The 9531-nt window shown below is 45.2% G+C and overlaps 1 pseudogene; it reads right to left on the bottom strand.

The window, feature by feature from the left end:
* Window positions 1-1132: 1132 nt before the first annotated feature.
* LOC114895340 lies at window positions 1133-9247 on the bottom strand (annotated as a pseudogene).
* Window positions 9248-9531: the final 284 nt, after the last annotated feature.

Genomic DNA, 9531 nt, shown 5'->3' with positions numbered 1-9531 from the left:
TGTAATTACCATACAAGCTTACTGCTGTAGCAAGACAGGTCCTGGGATCTCTGCCATCAAGATAGAAAAAAATAGGGCTTCCCTCGTGGTGCAGTGGTTAAGAATCCGCCTGCCAATGTAGGGGACACGGGTTCGAGCCCAGGTCGGGGAAGACCCCACATGCTGCCGAGGAACTAAGCCCGTGCACCACAACTACTGAGCCTGTTCTCTAGAGCCCATGAGCCACAACTACTGAGCCCGGGTGCCACAGCTACTGAAGCCTGCACGCCTAAAGCCCGTGCTCCAAGAGAAGCCACCGCAATGAGAAGCCCGCACACTGCAATGAAGAGTAGCCCCCACTTGCCACAACTAGAGAAAACCTGGTGAAGCAACGAAGACCCAATGCAGCCGAAAATGAATAAATAAATAGAAAAAAATAAAAATGAGAAACATTTGGAGGGCAGAAGAAAACATTGTAAGGTTATTACATTATAAAATACATGTGAATTCAAAAATATATAATTTCTTCAAGTGAGACATGAATATTTATACAATAGTATGATATACGAGTTTTATAGCTTTTTAAAATTAATGTTATAAATCAGAATTTCTCAAATACTATTCCAAAGAATACTACTTCTTCAGGTTGTTAAAGACATTAATTGCCCAAACGAAGGGAGTCTTTGTCCAATCAACTGTTTGGAAAATGCTGTTTTAAAGTTAAGTGGCTCTAATCACCAAAGGACTGCTCAGCGACTTCAGTATGTTAACATGCACTTTGTCCAGGGTGGGATGTACTATCTAACCTGTTTTTTCACAGAGCTTTTCTTTACCCCCACAGAACATCTCTTATGAAACTGTCGACTGAAAAGAAAACACACACACACACACACACACACACGCACACGCACACACACAGCTTAAGAGCACTGTTTCAGGTTTATTTTATTTTATTTTTTAGTTTTTTCATGTTTGAGAGACAAAGCTCTCTTCGTTTATTTGTCATGAGGATGGGGAATAGAACTGACAGGTCACAGGCATGTCTGCACATGGGGGTGCCAGAAGCTGGTATCCACCAGGCCCTCACTCTGCCAGGAGGCCTCTCTGGAAGGGGCTGCCAGCTCACAGGTGCCTTGGACACCCTCCATGCCAATCACAAAAAAGTCACGACTGTCCCATTCTTGCCAATCTGCCTGGGATCCAGGGGAAGAAAGCAGATAATCATCCTTCAGGGGACAGAGAAAAAGATGTCATCAGCTCCTGGGCTAATGCCTCACATTCCAAGACCCCGAGACAGGCACACCCACCATGGGCTCCCAGTCCAGCCTGCCTTAGCCCCCAGGCATTTTGCAAGCCTGCCTCACCGCATTAATGCTCTCCCCACAATCCCCAACAGGGCAGTGGGCATGGCAGGGATGGGATGGTGACTGCACATCAACATCGCCCTCCCAGGACAGACTCTCAGCATGGCAGCCTCCGTGGTCACTGTATGCTGTCTGTGGGCTCACAGGGGAGCCCTCTCTCCTCCGAACTGCAGGCCCCCTGGGGACATGTGCAGTGCTCCAGCCGCCTGTTTTCCCACAGCCGCCTGTTTTCCCAAAGCCTGGCTTAAGAAGGCCAAGCACAGGATGACCCCCACCCCCACCCCCACCCCCGTAATGTCTGTGGAGTGAGTGTGTCTCTCTCACAGAGATGCCAGTGAAGAAACAGGATACTTGGGATAACCTGGGGCCAAGGAGGTATATGTGACAACCTCAGTTTTCCCATCTGTAAATAGGCATAATGGAGGTATCTACCTCATGGGGATGGCATGTCCGCATAAGGGGTGTGGACACAGGGACAAAACTTCTAAGGATCAAATGGAATCATGCATGTGAGTTAACTATCGAGTATCTGGCACATGGTAAATTACGCATTACTTATCATTGTTAGAATTATTATCGCTCCCCAGCTTGAGAACCAGGTCTGAGCCCCGCCTGGAAGTGACCATTCTTCACCAGCCTTTCTGGGCCAATGAAGGCTCCATTCTGGAAGGTTCTTTCAAGCTTCTCATGCACTTAGTACTTCGTAGGCATGGACTTGGCTCAGGAATATTTTTCACCCGGGAAGAAATGTTAACCTTGCCACAGAATCCCAGGTTTGGGAGCCGTAGGGGCTTCTTGGGAATCATTTAATCCATGCCTCTCTATTCACAGAAGAGAAGGGTACAAACCAGAGATGGTTCATTTCCGGGTTTGTCTGGATCCCCCAGCTGCTCGGGACCCAGAACCCAGGTCTCCAGACATTCAGTCCAATGCTCTTTCCACTACTCCGTGGCCCTCCTGGGAAACTTACGTGGAACCCAAAAGTCCCAGCCTCAGAACATACCCAGAATTCCTCCTGACCTGCTTGGATAAGTTCTAGAAAATTACTCCTGTTTTCCTAGGATGTGGAGAAGTCTGAAGGCAGATGATAACTGGCTTTGGTTTTGTCAGGGTAACAACGTCCCACCCTGCCAGGTGCCAGGGCATGTACGGTATAGTGCCATCCCATGCAGTGCCCCCAGGGAGTGGTTAAAGACAGCCTTCCCACTTCACAGATGGAAACACTGAGGTCCAAGAGGCCACACCTTACCCAGGTGTCACAGGAACCACTGCAGAGCCAGGAATTCATTCAATTCCACCACCACTCTGAAAGTGGCTGCACCACGGAGGGGGGGGGGGCAAGGGGTCAATGGGCCCTGGGGCACCAGATCCTTCTTGCACAGGGTGAGAAATTTATTTTTTCCCCAAACTTAGGAGGGGCCTGAGGTGGGATCCCTGCTCCCGGCCGTGCAGCAGTCCCAAGAGGGTCCTCTCCCTGCCCCCGCAGTCCCAAGAGGGTCCTCTCCCTGCCCCTACGCACCAGTCCTGGGCTAGCTCCAGCTCCTTGGTAAGGAACTCGAAGAGGCGGTGTGCCCATCACACCGATGGAGGAGGCCAGCAGCTACGCGCCGGGATCCGCCAAGTCCTTCACCGCTGTGGCCAGGCCGGACCGCACCGTCACATTCACGCGCTCCGGGGACACGAAAGCTTAACCTGAAGCCGGTGTAGGCCGGGATCGTGCTGAGGACCGGGGCGCGCGGAGTGCGGGAGCGCGGGGTAGAGATGCGCTAGCCCCAGGGGATTAGAGCTGGGGGCACCGGCCGGGGTTACTGGAGGTCACGTCGGGGTCCTGACTGGGCAAGGCGACACGGAGTGGATGTGGGGGACGGGTCCGCGTGGTCACAGAGAACTGGAGGCCAGACTCGGCGTGCGGCGGGGCGGGCGGGTGCGGAAGGGTCGGGCTCACGGTTGGGAAGCCGGGGCGGGGACAGAGCCCGACCCAGGTCAGCCAACCTCCTCCCACCCGGTGCTCCCCGGCCCATGCTCACGTCCTCAGGCTTGCCCAGGGTGGCGGCAGTGGCCGCGCACAGCCGCTTCTCTGAGTCCGCGGGCACGCGGCCGGCAGGCAAGTTCAACGAACTGCCGAGTCCAGCGGGAAGCTGTGCGAAGGGCAGCAGCGGAGAAAGCTCAGTTTTATTTTATTTGGGAACCTTATTGAGGACTATAGCCTGGAGACATGAGGTACTGCTCTGAAGAGGTAGGGGAAGAGCCAGTATAAATATGAATTTGGGGCTGGGGAATACATGTAGTCATGCGAACATGTTGAGAATAAATTATTGCTAATCACAAAAGCAGATATCTCACGTCAATGAGTTTAGCGCCTTTCTATGTATGGGAAGGTGCAAGAATCTGGGGTCACTGAAATTCTTCCTTAGATATGCATCTTAACCATCTAGGGACCGTAATCCTAAACACAGAATGCTTCATCCTGTTTTTGCCATCCTGAATTCCCTGAATTCAGGGCGTAGAGTCGGTGGGTGACTGCAAATTCAGGGCGTAGAGTCGGTGGGTAACTGCAGTGGATTGCAACTTATCCCTTTGTGTAACTGGATGATAAACAACAGACACTCTGTTCTTTTTGTTTACAGACCCTTAAAACAAGAAAAGTTGCAGTGAACATGTAGGGTAAATGGGACCAGACTGTGAAATAACAGATGAAAACATTAAAAAAAAATTGCTATTTAGGAGGAAGAAAAGAAGGGCTTGCATTATGGTGAAGACCAGTGACGGTTTGGTGAGCCTTCAAGAGAGAGGATGTAGGAGAACACCTTGGCACTTAATGAGATGTCCAAAAACATCTAACATATACAACAGGAAGTCACTTGTGGAAGCTGCAGTGCGACTTTTTTTAATGAAAAATTTATAGGTAATGTATGTTAAAGAGAAAAACCACAGGCCCCCAATGGCACCACTTTTGCTAAAGCCCATGGTACCACCTAGATTTCATAGCTAACCTAGCAGCAGTTTCAACCTGCCTCAGAAATGTAATCTTAATCACGCAGTTGGAATTTTCTAGTCAGCATGTTGGCCTTCTCCCCACCCCACCCCCACCCCCCCATTCCAAAGGAAGAAGGCGCAGTCTGCATGATAAAACTCTCTGGGTCTCTTCCCTCCAAAAATAAGTTGTCCTGGCCCAAAATAATCCTTTCTTTTCTTTTACTAATGACTTCCTCTCCCCACCCTTCTTCTATAAAAGCCTTCTTCGTGTACCACTCCTGGGAGGGCTCTTGTAGTTACCAGATGGGATGCTTCCTGGTTCATGAATTGTTGAATAAAGCCTTCAGATTTACTCTGTTGAATTGTTCTTTGACGGGTAAATTAAGTGAAAAGGTGCTTGCTGTAATGTTATGATGACCCCTTGTGGTTCAAAACCAAAATGACCCTTTGAAAAATTAATCCTGGCACCATGAGCAGCAAATATCTTGGAGTTTAAATAACATTCTTTCAATGTTCCCCAAACTATTGTCAGTGGTTATCTCTTGAGTGGTTTTAGAGGGACTTTCATCTCATATATTCCTGTAATAGTTAAAATTTTTGCAAAAAGTATGCATTGCCCTGGTAAGCAGAGCAGAAAACGATAAAGACTAAACAAAATATAAGGGAAAATAATCATCTTTCTCAGGTAGATATTCGTTTCTCTGCAAGCCAGAATATAGAATTTGGATTAAAGTAAATTACTGCCCCTAATCTTTTTAAATAAACAGGATTTTGACCTTTTTTTAAATTTTTTTTGATGTTGTGGGTAGAAGGGGATTTTTGTTTTTTTTTAATTGCGACACGCGGGCCTCTCACTGTTGAGGCCTCTCCCGTTGCGGAGCACAGGCTCCGGACGCGCAGGCTCAGCGGCCATGGCTCACGGGCCCAGCCGCTCACGCGGCATGTGGGATCTTCCCGGACCGGGGCACGAACCCGTGTCCCCTGCATCGGCAGGCGGACTCTCAACCATTGAGCCACCAGGGAAGCCCCAGGAGTTTATTAATTAATTTATTTTTTTGCTGTGTTATGTCTTCGTTTCTGTGCGAGGACGTTCTCTAGTTGTGGCAAGCGGGGGCCACCCTTCATCGCGGTGCGCGGGCCTCTCACTATCGTGGCCTCTCTTGTTGCGGAGCACAGGCTCCAGATCCGTAGGCTCAGTAGTTGTGGTTCACGGGCCTAGTTGCTCGGCGGCATGTGGGATCCTCCCAGACCAGGGCTCGAACCCATGTCCCCTGCATTAGCAGGCAGATTCTCAACCACTGCAGCACCAGGGAAGCCCAGGGTTTTGAACTTTTTACCTTTGCTTTAGAGTTATACTTACATAAATATTTTATCTAAGTATTATGAGTGATGATTGTTTTTTGTACTTTTCTAATCAGATTAAAATTTTCGCCCTAGAACAGATTTTGTGGTAAGAAATTAAATAGGGTCACTGGAGAACAATAAGCTATTATGAAGGAAGACACATACTGTATCAGGTCCAGCCTTAATTAACATATAAAAGCAAAAATATAATTTTGATAAAGTATAAAAGCTGAATCATTAAGGCAAACAGCACATTACAAATCACTGACAAAACAGATTTCATCACCAGCCAACATGTGAAGTACTTTTAGTATCCTCTTTAGCAAGAAGAAAATATTAAAACACCCTTAAAACTTTAAATTATCCAAAACCAACAAAGCATAAATGGTCCCACTTTTAACCTCAGACGAGAGATCCTTCATGCTGAAGTGGCCCAGAAAGTCAGTGACGCTGATGACAGCTGGCGAACACTCTGGCTTATAAGAAAGGAGTTAACCAGGAGTACACACACTCTGGCTGCGCAATGTGATAGCTGTTTCGAATCAATGTCAAGGGAGCAGTCTTGCTTTGCCTGCTGTGTTCTTGTTCTGAATTCAGTCACATGCTTTCTGGGTTTTCTCACTGTAGCCCACTTTAATCAAGTTGGGATTCTTGAAGAACGTACACGGAATTTAAGTTCATGTGGCTTTAAAACTCAATTTTTCAGCATGATGTGTTTTTTTGGACTGATATGGGAGGTTTGTTCTGTTTTGATATGTTCTAATCAGAAAACTTAAGTACTGGAGAAAACAGTTAAGTAGAGGTAACCACAAACCCATCTCCAAAGGCACTGTCTCTACTGGGCACATGTGCTCTTAGAAATCAGCCACCTGCATGTACTGACCTTAGCTTCCAGTGAGCAGCGCGGGGCTATCACACCACTTATTGAACTGCCCACTCCACTGCGGAGACTTTGCCTTTCTGCGAAAACTCATTAAGAACTACAATGTTAAACCAGAGCTCCTTGGAGAAATAGCCGATTCCAGGTCAGGGTAAAAATTGAACAAAATGAGCATGGAACAACAGCCTGTCTACAGAAAGCAAGGAATTTGTCAAAGACTACTGGGGTTATATCAGAAAACAGGATGACTATGCTTAAATCCATATGTTAATAATAATATTTTTTTATTTTGAAAAATAAAACCCTTGTTGGTCACTTTTGGAGGATGCTAAGAGCCAACTTGTTATTTGGAAAACTGGTAGGTAAATGGAAGGAGATAAGCCTTTATCCTGCTTTCTTATATGAAATGTAAACTAGGGTAACCAACAGTTGTTGTTGAAAAGTCTCTTTTTATATAGTTCTCCAGCTAATAAATGAAGAAGGAATGATAAACTAAAATATAATCATTTTGTGACTGAATGAAACAGTGGACCTAAGTGGTAATCATAAATGACATCTGACATTAAAAAAAAAGAGAGAGATACGTTACATGCATCTTGATGGAAGCATCAATACTGCTGTGAAGTGTTCTTGCAAAAAATCTAACATGAAAGGGATCTAGTGGCCAGATTTAACTACCAACTTATAGGAATAACAGGAGATAGACCAACAAGTTCAGTGACACCTCAGGATGTAATCAGCAAATTCCAAACTGTGAAAAACTCTCCAGAACCTGAGACCAAGTGTCTTAAACAAAGAGCAGGGCTAGAGGGAGGGAAGGCGTACCTAAAAGAAAGTTAAGAGGCATGTAACCCAATTATAATGTCTCCTCATTCCAACAAGCCAAGTGTAAAAAAAATTATGCTGAGAAAATTTGAACATTAACTGGATATTTAATATTAAGGAATAGGGCTTCCCTGGTGGTGCATTGATTGAGAGTCAGCCTGCTGATGCAGGGGACATGGGTTCATGCCCCGGTCTGGGAAGATCTCACATGCCGCGGAGCGGCTGGGCCCGTGAGCCATGGCCGCTGAGCCTGCGCGTCTGGAGCCTGTGCTCTGCAACGGGAGAGGCCACAACAGTGAGAGGCCCACGTACCACAAAAAAATAATAATAATAAATAAAAATTAAAAAATAATATTAAGGAATAACTTCAAGTACAATGGAGTCATGATTATATTATAATATATAATACAGTATATATAACAATATTATATTATTGTTAAAGGATTTTTATCTTTTAGAGATAACTGAAATATTTATAGATAAAAAATGATATCTTGGATTTACTTGTAAATAATTAAGGATAGGGAGGAAGTAGGCAATGTTATAGAGCAGGGCCAAAAACGATGGCCCAGACCAAATCTGGCCCACCACCTGTTTTGTTTGTTTGTTTAAATATTTATTTATTTATTTGGCTGATCGGGTCTTAGTTGCGGCACGTGGGCTTCTCTCTAGTTGTGGCGGGAGGGCTCCAGAGTGCGTGGTCTTAGTTGCCCCACAGCATGTGGGACCTTAGTTTCCCAACCAGGGATCGAACCCATGTCCCCTGCATTGGAAGGCGGATTCTTAACCACTGGACTACCAGGGAAATCCAATGTTTTTGGTAAATAAAATTTTATTGGAATACAGTCAGGCTCATTTGTTTATGTGATCTATGACTGCTTTCTTGCTACAAAGGCAGAGTTGAGTATTCGCAACAGAGACTGTATGGCCCACAAAGGCTAAAATATTTACTATTTGGCCCTATGGGGAAAAACCTTCGTGATCCCTGGTAAAGCTGAACTAAGACTGGCCATGAGTGAATAATTATTGAAGCAGGGTGATGGATACATGGGGGTTAATTATAAAGTATTGTTTCCATTTATATATGTTTGAAATGTCCCATAATAAAAAGGTTTAAAGTTTGTTTATTTGTTTGAAGTGCTGATAGCTTTAGAAAAGGACTTTGACTTGGCCTTTGACTTTGTCACTGAGTATGGCATCCTGGGCCCACTCCAGGGTCCTACACAACACTGTGTAGAGGGCCTACACAACACTGTATCCTACACAAAACTGCCTCTAAAGACACTCCGAGGGACTGTTTGGCTGGGAATGGCTACGAAGCTAATGACTCTTGGGAACTCTTAAAATTGACAGAAATCTGTAATAAGTCCTATATATTCTATATAGATAAGCATACATACACATATACATATATTTGTATAGCATGCTACAAAACCGCAATACCTTCATTCTTTGGATACAATTACCAAACATGGTGTTTCCTAGAGAAACGTGGAACTGAAGACTCTGTAAGAGCAATTTTATCCAGCAAACAGCTATTTGAGTCTCTGCTCGCCCTCAAGGCATGCTACTAGGCACTTGAGAGACAGAAAGATGATAAGATACTCTTCCTGGCTTTCAGGAACTCAGTGTAGTTAAAGAATTAGGATTACAGCTTGTAGTAACAGGAGGAAGAAGGGAAGCCATTGCAGTAGCTTCTTAGCACACAAGCCCACACCTGCTAAGCATATTAAGGATTGTATCTCATTTAATATTTACAACAAACTGAGGTGAGCGTTATTACCTTCATTTTACGCATGAAAACACTGGCACTCAGAGAGAGGAAGTCATCTAAACTCATACTCTGTCGCACTCCAAAGCCCACTCTCCTAAACATCATTGGTAGTTTAAACACTGAAATGAACATTTTTATTACATTTTCACAAGAAGGACCCATTTACAAAGAAGCTCCAGATTAGTGTCACTGTGCTGCGTTTCCTCTCATATCCCATGAGTTTGATCTCATTTTTGATAGGTACCTGTAGCAGGAATGAGGCATTTTTGCTTTTGCTAGGTTAGAAGAGTAATGTGAAGAAAAGGGAATACTTTGCCTGCTTCATCCACTAATTTCATAATAGTGGAGAAAGTAGATGTCTATCATTTTAAAGAAACATTGGAACTTGT

The sequence above is a fragment of the Monodon monoceros genome, unplaced genomic scaffold, assembly GCF_005190385.1.
Source record: "Monodon monoceros isolate NGI ecotype Baffin Bay Population unplaced genomic scaffold, NGI_Narwhal_1 Super_Scaffold_14, whole genome shotgun sequence".
In the NCBI taxonomy this organism is placed as follows: Eukaryota; Metazoa; Chordata; class Mammalia; order Artiodactyla; family Monodontidae; genus Monodon; species Monodon monoceros.
The sequence above is the reverse complement of the archived record's forward strand: the minus strand, read 5'-3'. Positions and strand labels throughout refer to the sequence as shown.